Genomic DNA, 12,066 nt, shown 5'->3' on the forward strand with positions numbered 1-12,066 from the left:
AGGGCACAAGGAGAAGGGGCGACAGAGGACAAGATGGTTGGATAGTGTTTTCGAGGTTACCAGCATGAGTTTGACCAAACTGCGGGAGGTAGTGGAGGACAGAGGTGCCTGGCGTGCTCTGGTCCATGGGGTCACGAAGAGTCGGACACAACTAAACGACTAAACAACAACAACAACATCTGGAGGTGCCACCACAGGTGCCCCAGCCCTAATACTGTAGTCATGCCAACGCTTAATGACTGGGTTGACCATTCACGTGCCAACTGGGGGGGGCTTTATTATGGCTTCTCCGACCATAAAACTAAATCCCATGGAGAGTCTTAAAGGCAGACTGGGATTGTGGTGGGGGAAACGCTTTCTGGGACCTCGTCCTGCACACAACCCTAGTGAAAATGAGCGTGGCTCAAAAGCACTACCACGAATGGAGCATGCTCAAGAGAACCTCCTCTCCTCTGCTAGTGTTGGAAGGCTTCAAAAATTTGTGCTGTATACAACATTGAAGTCTCACATCAAACATAACTGATATGTAAAAAGGACTTTATGATCTGAAAATAGAGACAAGGTATGTACTTTTGTAACCCAAGAAAATCTTTAATAAAAACAAATAAATGGGAAAAAAATTAAAATTCTGCTGGCTTCCATGTCAAGGACTAAATGGGGAGTGCTTTGGTTGTGGGATCTCTTGGGGCATCACTGTATATTTCTCCTTCTGAATTGCTGTTATCCCCTTGGGGAGGGGAGGGGAAACTGAATCAATCAAATGTCTATCTCTTCATTCTGTCTTGGAGTGAGCAGCTGCACTGAGAACTACACCTGGGAATTTTTTTAATTTTTTTTAAAAAAAAGGTTTTCATCCTGCAAAGCTCAATCTCCCTCATCACCAGAAATTGTTTATGGGAAATTCAGGATTCCTGAGCCAACAAACATTTGTTATTATTCATCCTTTTGTCCAGGTTCCACTGATTACCTTGAGCCCAAGTCCAATTGAGATCAGGTGAGAATGACTGACCGGCCGCACTACAATAAGCTTCCAGTGTGACATCGTTTCAGGCCAAATATGGCAATAAATCTGATTCTAAAAATAAGAGTGAATCCCCCAAGTGATCCCCAGCTGCACTCATTTCCTTTTAGGGATCAAGTTTCCCACAGGAAAATCATAAATAGGCACTTGGTAAATATATATATATATATATATATATATATATATATATATATATATATATATAAAGCTGTATGCTACAATCACATGCGGATCTAGTGCAGCTTTGACAGAAATGCCCAGACACTGTTTTCGTGCCTGAGGCAAAAACGTGGCAGGCAAAAACTTCTCTCTGAACATACGAGAAAGAAAATGGGTAGGGGTGAGGGAAAAGAATGAATACACACCCACACACCCAAATAGCTTGTCCCGCAATGCAAACAGGCACAAAGTCAGCACCCCACAAAAGGGGGAAAATATGAGGGTGTGTTTATTTTAAATGAGAACCAGCATTTTCAAATCAAGGGTATGTACAGGGAAAGGGACACTGAGAAGAGTCTCTGTATGCAAAAATGAAAGCTGACACAAAAATTCATTGCAACCATTTCCTAGAAGGGCATGCTTCTAGGATGAATATACTGTATGCTGAGAACCCTTTTCCCAAAGCCATCACTTGCTCAGACTCCACAAATACATCTAGCCACACTTCTTTGAAGCAGTGGTATGTCTCCAAAACAAACAATGGATCATAAACGGGCTGTGCCCTGGATGTCTTGCCATTAATATGGGAATGCTTTCAAAATGCCTTTAAAAATGCTGCATGGACAAGATGCCAAGAGGACAGGTAAACAAAATTTTGGCGAAACTGTCACTCAACTCATCAGGTGTGTGCAAATAGAAAACCTGGGTTCAGCACAGGAGGATCAAAGCCAAGTCACCCTCGCTAAGCCTTGTTCAAGGGTGGGCAGAATGTAGGTCTGAATCTATTAGTACTGTAGATCCTGATGACTTGCAATAGATCAACAAGAATTCCTGGCTCTTGCTTGTCAAACAATAGCAGCAAAATGACTAGGCTTCTGACATGAAGCCGGTCAGGACTGGACTTTTGTGAGAAAGCACTGTGAGTGCTCTGATATTGAAAAGAAATCTCTGGCTTGCTATTATTTGATTCCAGGTAAATGCATTTTGAACCAGGCTCTGGTTGGTGGATTTCTTAGTAAACCCACAAGTATAATGTCTGCCCATCACCGGGCTAGCCCACCTCATTTGGGTGGTTGTAAAAAGGAAAAACAAGAGGCACATAAAGTGCTTTGTACAATTCAGTGCTAAACAACAGCATCATATTACCCTCTCCAGGAGGAGTCCAGCAAATATGGCTCTCACTCCATGTGATCATATTAGGCTCACAAGAGGGCAATAGCTTTTAAGTGCTTTACAACCCAGAACAGACCGTGATGAAGGTGCCATCTTCTCTCTTCCAGCACAAGATTTCATTACACTCTAGCAAAGGGCTTTCCAAACTGTGTGTCGCGATGTTAGTGTGTCACCTGCAGTGTGCAGGTGTGTCACGCAAACACTCCTCGGGGCTGGAAAATGAACAGGCAGCCCACAGGTTTGCTAGTAAAACTGAACTACTGTGTCACAAAAAGATGTGTGTCTAAAAAGTGTGTCACCAACATGAAGAGTTTGGAAAACTCTGCTCTAGCAAGACAAAAGCTACAGCAAACAACTGCATTTTTAAAAATAAACAAAAACAACTAGATGCCATCATCAGGCATGCTTCACTATATTTTAATGTTTGAAAATGGTTTCAAGTGTTAACTCTCATCAAAGGGCATTTGCCCCTCCTGTAACAAAGTCTATGCATGTGCATCTGAATCAAATAATCAGAAGAGACCCAGAGGGACCCATCTAGTCCAACCTCCTGCAATGCAGAAACCCTGCCCACAGCAGTCCCTTGGTGAGCTCGAAGCACCAGCCTCCTGGTTAACAGCCAGATCCACTGACCCACTGCACCACAGGCTCCCAGGAACGAATGAATCACATATTCTGTCTGTTCACCCCTACCTCCCTTTCCCTTCACTTCCTTTGATGTTTCACTTGTTATCTGCTCGTAGATTGTAAGGACTTTGGGACAAAGACCTGCAAAGCCTGTGCTTTTGTGTATACAGATGACATAACATACGTGTACATGTGTTGTCAGGGACGTGGGTGGCGCTGTGGGTTAAACCACAGAGCCTAGGACTTGCCGATCAGAAGGTTGGCGGTTCGAATCCCCGCAACAGGGTGAGCTCCCGTTGCTCAGTCCCTGCTCCTGCCAACCTAGCAGTTCGAAAGCACGTCAAAGTGCAAGTAGATAAATAGGTACCGCTCCGGCGGGAAGGTAAACGGCGTTTCCGTGCACTGCTCTGGTTTGCCAGAAGCGGCTTAGTCATGCTGGCCACATGACCCGGAAGCTGTACGCCGGCTCCCTCGGCCAATAAAGCGAGATGAGCGCCGCAACCCCAGAGTCGGTCACAACTGGACCTAATGGTCAGGGGTCCGTTTACCTTTACATGTGTTGTATGCACGTGTGTACTTATAATATTAATTTGTTGCTTTGGCTACACTGCCTCCATTCTGCCCTAGTCCTGTCAATAAGTCTTCATATTACTCCGGGCTGTTTATTAATGGCTGTTTTACACTTGGCCCCAAAATCTATTGTTTCAGCCACCTTTTTCAGAGGTCATCTTAAGATACTACAGCAGCATCACCTCTGAGTGAGAAGCCAAGAATCCCCAGACTGTCCAAATATTTCCTATTGGGACTTGCAACCATCTGCATGCAATTTGGCTTCAAAGTTTCCCTGCTACCAAGGCAGCTCATATATACCTAAGTACACAGCTTTACACAGAATCACACCCTTGGTCCACTTACCTCAGTATTGGCTACACTGACAGGCAGAGTTTCAAGCAGGTGACATTCCTAGCCCTACCTGGAGATGCTGGGGGTTCTGCATGCAGAGCAAGTTCTCTACCCACCGAGCGAGGGCCCTTCCCTGTCGCAAATGTTTGCATACTGTGGCCCTGAAATCTAGCTCACAATCACTAACTTATTCCTAATTCCAAACCTGAAGCGAGAGCAGCAGTTTTGCTAGAGCTGGTTGAGAATATTATTTTCTAAATGTTAGAAATCTGTCATCTAAAATAAAGTACACCTGAATGATGCAAAAATGCATCAGCATATGTTGAGAGGCAGATTGAACAGGCATGTCACTATTAGCATATAAAAGAATTCAGCCGTTATGCAACTTGACAGCGTACACCCTCTTGAGTCACTGGAGGAAAACATGGCTTGATTGTGGTTAGAGAGAACATGTACAATGTTCCCGCAAGACAAGTCACTCCCACTTTGAGATGAGCAGTTGCCAGGGAGGTAGCCATGTTAGCCTGTTGTAGCTAAAATAAACAAGAATCTTGTGGCACCTTAAGAACCACCAACAGTTAGGGCATGGGTAGGCAAATTAAGGCCAAGGGACCAGATCTGGCCAAATCACCTTCTAAACCCGGCCCACGGATGGTCCAGGAATCAGCGTGAGTAGAATGTGTAGAATGTGTTACATGAGTAGAATGTGTCCTTTTATTTAAAATGCATCTCTGGGTTCTTTGTGCGGCCTGCCTGGTGTTCTTACATGAGGAGAATGTGTGCTTTTATTTAAAATGCATCTCTGGGTTATTTGTGGGGCATAGGAATTCATTCATATATATTTTTCAAAATATAGTCCGGCCCCCCACAACGTCCGAGGGACAGTGGACCGGCCCCCTGCTGAAAAAGTTTGCTGACCCCTGAGTTAAGGCATAATCTTCTCCGGCCTACTTAGACTCAACAAACTCACTACAGTCATACCTCGGGTTACAGACGCTTCACGTTGCATGTTTTCGGGTTGCACACCATGCTGAACCAGGAAGTACTGGTACAGGTTACTTTCGGGTTTCGGCGCTCGCACATGCGCAGAAGCACTGAATTGCAACCCGCGCTGTGCAGACGCGGTGCTGTGGGTTGAGAATGCTGCGGGTTGTGAACGTGCCTCCCGCATGGATCACATTCGCAACCCGAGCATCCACTGTACTTCGTTCTGAGCAAAAACTATCCCCCACTGCACCTGGTGAGAAGGAGCAAGTATTCGTGGAGAGCACAGTTTTCCTTCTTGAAGCTTTTAAAAAGGGTGCAGAAGTGCCATGCAGGCAGTTAGACAATTCATGGAGGAGGGGGCTACCAATGGCTGCTAGCTAGGACGTCTGTGTTCCGCCTCCAGAGTTAGGGGCACAGATGCTCCTTAGTACCAGTTTCTGAAAACCACAGGAGGGGAGAATATTGCTCTTGTGCTCAGGTGGGTTTCCTAATAGTGGTTGGCCACTGTCAGAACAGGATGTTGGATTTAGATGGGGCCCCTTTGGCCCGATGCAGCAAGCTCTTCTTGGGTTCATAACTGCCAATCCCACAAAGCAGCCTGCTAGATCAGGCATAGGCAAACTCGGCCCTCCAGATGTTTTGGGACTACAACTCCCATCATCCCTAGCTAACAGGACCAGTGGACAGGGGATTCATGGGAGTTGTAGTCCCAAAACATCTGGAGGGCCGAGTTTGCCTATGCCAATGCTAGATAGAGGGGACGCGGGTGGCGCTGTGGGTTAAACCACAGAGCCTAGGACTTGCTGAGCAGAAGGTTGGCGGTTCGAATTCCCGTGACGGGGTGAGCTCCCGTTGCTCAGTCCCTGCTCCTGCCAACCTAGCAGTTTAAAAGCACATCAAAGTGCAAGTAGATAAATAGATACCGCTCTGGCAGGAAGGTAAACGGTGTTTCCGTGCGCTGCTCTGGTTTGCCAGAAGCGGCTTAGTCATGCTGGCCACATAACCCGGAAGCTGTACGCCGGCTCCCTCGGCCAATAAAGCGAGATGAGCACTGCAACCCCAGAGTCGGTCATGACTGGACCTAATGGTCAGGGGTCCCTTTACCTTTACGCTAGATAGAGCACACAGGCATTTTTGTAGGCAAGGTACCTATTGCTTTCCACCCAATCAGTACAGGTCCCATTGTAAAACAAGCCTCCTTGCATGTCAGGTTGTTTCCTGCTCAAGACAAGAACAACAACAAAATTTTTAAAAAATTGTTCAGAAATGTTGAAGCGCTCACCTGCTTTTTAGTAACTGGGCACTGAGGGACAGTGAAAGATCAAAGGCATACAATTATTGTCAAACACTAAAAGATTAAGCACAGAAAAACTACTGGCACTATAAATCTACAGAAAGAAGTTTATTTTTACTGCCTTAATGCTCCTGCCAACACACTGAGGCTGCTCTTCCTTTTGGAAATTTTGGCCTTCCTTAGTTCCAGGGTTTATTCCGGACCTCCTGATTCTCCTCTCCACTACCCCTCCTCCGCTTTCCATTTTCCCTAAAATAAATAAGCTCATAAATGAAAATGCTGGTTTCTGTCAAGCTGTCATTACTTATGACATGTACAAAACTGAGAACAAAGAGAAATACATTATCTGCTCGCATTTGTCATTCCTTTACATGACTAAACCCTCGTTTTATTTAACTAGGCTGCAGTTCTGATTCTCCCCCGACGTTTTGAGGGGACTCACTCTGCTTACAGCACAAGGCATCAACATGGAGGCTCAAAGCTGTGGCGTTCAGCACTCAAATCTGCAGTATCCCCGATGTGGTCCAAGAGGAACAAAGAATCCATGCCTTGGCTCCTCTCCCAGGCTCACCTTATGGAAGAGGTCCCCTGGTATACGGATGCTCCTTCAGAAACAACCCACTGATCCCCAGCAGATCTCTCAAGCACCAAACCTGAGGATGCCTCCATTCCTGAGCCAACCAGTTTTCCAGCAACACAATCCCACCACTCGCTGCAGAATCTTACAAGCCTCCACAGTTCTCCTTTACAAAGCAGCTCCTGGCCACCAAAAGTGTGGTGCCTGCACATGACACAGTGCAGGGGTGGGGAACCCGTGCCCACTCCCAGGTGTTGCTAGAATCCCACCTGCCATCAGCTGAAGCTGGCATGTTCAATGGGCAGAGATGGTGGGAGACTGGATCTATCCACAGGTTCCAGGAAGCAGTAACACCTTGGAATGAAAGGGCAAATTGGGCGTGTGGAGAACCTCTGGTGGTGGCGTTTGCAGCTTAAAAAAATACTCGCATTGTATGTTTATCTGCTGCCAGATTAACAAAGAGATCTTTTTTAAAAAATGGATTTTAAGTTAATCTAGGTCAGGGGTTCTCATACTGCGGTTCACAACCTCCATTCAGGCAGCCCAAGGAACAGCTGCAGAAGAGTCAATAATTGATTCTGTGCCCCTGACAAGACAGATGAAAACAATTTGCTAAATGGACCAAGGAGGCCCTGGTGTAAGACCTGAGATTTTAGTAATATGGCAATGGTACTGTGTCCTATTTTTGCTCTAGGAATTGACAAGCTAAAACAACTCTTTTGTCAATGGCCTAGCCTAAGGCTTGTGATTTTCATAACATACTAAAACTGGTTTTCACAAAGGTGCTGGTGTGAGGGGAGGTTTGCTGAGACCCACAGTGAATTACAAGTGGTCCACAAAAGGAAAATATGGGAACTGACCTAGATCAGAAAATCTGGAACCACTGATTAAACTCACTGCTGCAGCCTTAACTTTTAAGCATTTGTTTTATTTGCATCACATATTTCTTTCAAAGAGCTTATGGGAGTATGAGAAGGGGCCGTTGTTCAGTGGCAGAGCACATGGCCTGCATGAAGAGGTCCCAGGTACAACTCCTGGTATCTTCAGATTGGGAAAAGACTCTAGTCTGAAACCCAGGAGAGCTGTTGCCAGCCAGTGATGACAAAATGAATCAATGGCCGGATGACTCAGCATGAGGAAATTTCCTATAGACTCAAGTTCTTTCATTAGAGCAGGAATCTTGCCTACATATAGTGCCTCCGAAGTGCCATGAGCGCTAGTGGTGTGGTATAAACACTCCCCACCCACAGGCCATTTGACTTGGGTGGAGGGTGGAGAAGCTTCAGCTGTCCAAGTGTTGGTGGACTACAACATCCATCATCCCTGAGAATGGGGCTGGATGGGGCTGATGGGAACCAGAGTCCAGCAACAATAGAAGGTAGCAGGTTCCCCAGCCCTGGTTGGAGTCATATAGAGAGACCCAGCGTCTGCACTGAGCTCTATGGCGAAGTGGGGAATCTGAACTCACGTCTGGCTCACTCCTTCAGTGTCAGCAGACAGAATCAAAATTATTCTAGGGAGTCCTAGTTCACTGCATCTGAACCCTTCACAGCCACTGCATGTTCCTTCACGAAGGCCTGCCAAGGAACAGTTAATAACTGGCATATTAAAAAGCCTCCCACTGCGGAATGCGAGCCCCCAGGCTGCAGAGCAATCTGAGAACACATTTATATGTCTGCAAAAGCCACATGTCCAAAACAAAGCAATTAAATTAGATATGGCACAAAAGGCCAATGCCATATTAAGGTTGTGTCATTCACCAGACCCAGCCCTGAGGAGGCAAAAGCAATCCAAGCCAGAACAGGAAGGCTCCCCTTCTCTCAAGGGGGAGTTGGCCAAATAGCCTGGGAGAGGCCCCACCCTCCGGGGCAGTAAGTACGTCTATTGGGCTCTTCCGGAGAGAGGTGGGGCCTCCCCCCCCCCAATAAAAGGTCCCCAGACCACTTCCTGCCAATTGGTCGATTCTGCACAAACACCTCACTCCAGAAGAGTTCAACAGTCATGAAGGGAGTGGCCTCCCCCAAGCCAACTGACCTCTTCCACTTAAAAAGACATAGCAAGTGAGAGCAACTGAAGGATTTTCATTTTCCATCTTGTTGTTTAGTCGTTTCGTCGTGTCCGACTCTTTGTGACCCCATGGATTTTCCCTCTAAGTAAAGGTAAAAAGGTAAAGAACCCCTGGATGGTTAAGTCCAGTCAAGGCCACTATGGGGTTGCAACGTTCATCTCGCTTTCAGGCCGAGGGAGCCGGCGTTTGTCCACAGACAGCTTTCCAGGTCATGTGGCCAGCATGACTAAGCCGCTTCTGGTGCAACGGAATCCCGTGACGGAAACCAGAGCGCACGGAAACGCTGTTTACCTTTTCCATCTACATTCATTCTGCATGTAATTTATCCTGCATGTACCACAAGACAACCCTACTCAAGTTCTGTCATATTTCGTTGATTAAAGAAACCATTTTGCCAACTAAAAAGGTGCCCCACCCCCAACTTGAACTAGTCAGAAGAATCTCTTTTAAATGTTTTAAATTGTTTTAAAATACCGTCAGCTTGTGAAAACGGCAAGATGGCAAGCGCCATCGTAGAATAATAACCCCACTTCTATGGGGTGGTTCTTTGAAAATGCCTCTGACAATACAGGTGAGCACCATCAAAAACCAAGGGATGCTCTCCAGAACTAGGTTTTTCCTCCACATGATTTATTCATTAAAATCCATTTATATCTCACCTTTGCCTTTCAAGCTGGAGCACCCAAGGGGACTAACAACAACAACAAAAAGTTTTAAACCCCACCAAGTTATAAAACAATTTTCAAAAGACACTTGAAAGTAGAGCAGTTCAACAACAAGAGAGAAAGGAGAGAAGAGAAGAGAAGAGAAGAGAAGAGAAGAGAAGGCATAAGACCTTTCAGCAAATGGCCAGGCCAAAGGCATCAGGACGCCATCAGAGAGGAAGTCAGGTGGATGCCCATCACAGGGCAAGGATTTCCACAGCTTAATCACTGCAAGAGAAAAAGCCTTTTCACAGATTAGAATCACACCTCAAACAAGGACCAACCTAGTTGAACAAAGCAGAAAAGCAGGATAGGATGGGAGGAGGCAGCCCTGAAAGTAGCCATGTCCTCAGTTATTTCAAGGGTGTGCAACTATGCACACATTTTAAAAACTGTAAGATTTCTTCAGTCAAGCAACAGCTTGAGGACTGTCATATTCTCTCTGGGAACTCTCATGTGTGCTTGTCTGCACTGAACCATGCCTATGTTTAGTACTACATGCAAACTGGGTCAGAGAGAAAGAACTGCCCTCCTTCCTAACTGCTAAGACAGACCAGAGTGTTTGGGCAATAGCTTTGGGGGGAGGGCTAAGTAAGACGAGGGGGCCTGAGTACTGTACACCCTACATGGCTCCTTCTTCCTGCCCCAGAGTTATTCAAAACAGCAAATATTGCAGAATCAGTTACACAAAATAAAAACAAGCAACTCTGCACAAGCAAAAATATCTGGCTTTCCTTGGTGCAGAATCTGGGTCACCTGGAGCAGAGGATTTTAAAGTTATTTTATTGTAGAGTTCAAGCAGCCCTGAAAAAAAATGGGTTTCAGGATAATAAAAAACAGACCTCATGTTCTACAGGGAGGCCCTTGGCACTGACGAAAGCTGATGGAAGGGGAAAGGAACATGCTCACAGTTTTCAAGTAATTCAGAAGAGGTTGGAGGGATTCTGTTGCTTTGAAAACAGAGTAACCTGAACAAAAACAGGTTGGAGCTGATGAGAGTTGTAGTTTAAAACATCAGGAAGACACCAGGTTGGGGGGGAGGCTGATATAAAACACTACCAAGTGTACTTGGAGGGTTGTTCCCCTCATCCCCGCTCAGTCAAGCAGAATATAAGCTTTTAGACTGTACACACTTCAGAGCAGAATTTCTCACTATAATTGTGTATGGAGCCATATGCATTGATGATGCTGTATAAATAAATGTTGATAATAATTATAATTATTATTTCAGGAAATAAATAAACAGAGTAAGAGAAGTGATGCTGGAGATGTGTAATCTATCAAACAGCAAATGCAGAAAAGCAAAGTACACTTTCCAATGTGTGTGTGTGTGGTCAAACTAAAAGAATAGTATGTGTAGTAGTAGGAGCAGCAGTGGACAAAACAAGAGTAACATGTTGAAGATCCCACAGAAGCAGGTCAACCTTTGGGGACTCAGCTACATTAGCAAAGAAAAAGCAATAATTGAAATTGCAGAGTTTTGAGAAATTAAAAGATAAAGTGCGAGATTGGCTTCATAGAATTATAGAGTTGGAAGAGACCACAAGGGCCATCAAGTCCAACCCCCTACCAAGCAGGAAACACCATCAGAGCACTCCTGACATATGGTTGTCAAGCCTCTGCTTAAAGACCTCCAAAGAAGGAGACTCCACCACACTCCTTGGCAGCAAATTCCACTGTCGAACAGCTCTTACTGTCAGGAAGTTCTTCCTAATGTTTAGGTGGAATCTTCTTTCTTGTAGTTTGGATCCATTGCTCCGTGTCCGCTTCTCTGGAGCAGCAGAACACAACCTTTCTCCCTCCTCTATGTGACATCCTTTTATATATTTGAACATGGCTATCATAGCACCCCTTAACCTCCTCTTCTCCACGCTAAACATGCCCAGCTCCCTTAGCAGTTCCTCATAAGGCATCGTTTCCAGGCCTTTGACCATTTTGGTTGCCCTCCTCTGGACACGTTGCAGTTTGTCAGTGTCCTTCTTGAACTGTGGTGCCCAGAACTGGACACAGTACTCCAGGTGAGGTCTGACCAGAGCAGAATACAGTGGCACTATTACTTCCCTTGATCTAGATGCTATACTCCTATTGATGCAGCCCAGAATTGCATTGGCTTTTTTAGCTGCCGCTTCACACTGTTGGCTCATGTCAAGTTTGTGGTCAACCAAGACTCCTAGATCCTTTTCACATGTACTGCTCTCAAGCCAGGTGTCACCCATCTTGTATTTGTGCCTCTCATTTTTTTTGCCCAAGTGCAATACTTTACATTTCTCCCTGTTAAAATTCATCTTGTTTGTTTTGGCCCAGTTCTCTAATCTGTCAAGGTCGTTTTGAAGTGTGATCCTGTCCTCTGGGGTGTTAGCCACCCCTCCCAGTTTGGTGTCATCTGCAAATTTGATCAGGATGCCCTTGAATCCATCATCCAAGTCGTTTATTATCAAAATCGTTTATTACCAAGTCATTATTATCAAATAAGAGAGGCCTATAATTTGGACAAAAAAATTGGCTTCCAGGTGGAAAAATCAAAATTGGAAACAGAACTGTTAGATCCCAAAA

General features: G+C 45.4%; 1 protein-coding gene across 4 annotated transcripts in view; it reads right to left on the reverse strand.

The window, feature by feature from the left end:
• Positions 1-12,066, reverse strand: part of RABGAP1 (RAB GTPase activating protein 1) — a 94,205-nt gene that overhangs the window by 25,717 nt on the left and 56,422 nt on the right. The gene's annotated exons all lie outside the window — the stretch shown is intronic.

Source organism: Podarcis raffonei, chromosome Z (genome assembly GCF_027172205.1).
Source record: "Podarcis raffonei isolate rPodRaf1 chromosome Z, rPodRaf1.pri, whole genome shotgun sequence".
Taxonomy (NCBI): domain Eukaryota; kingdom Metazoa; phylum Chordata; class Lepidosauria; order Squamata; family Lacertidae; genus Podarcis; species Podarcis raffonei.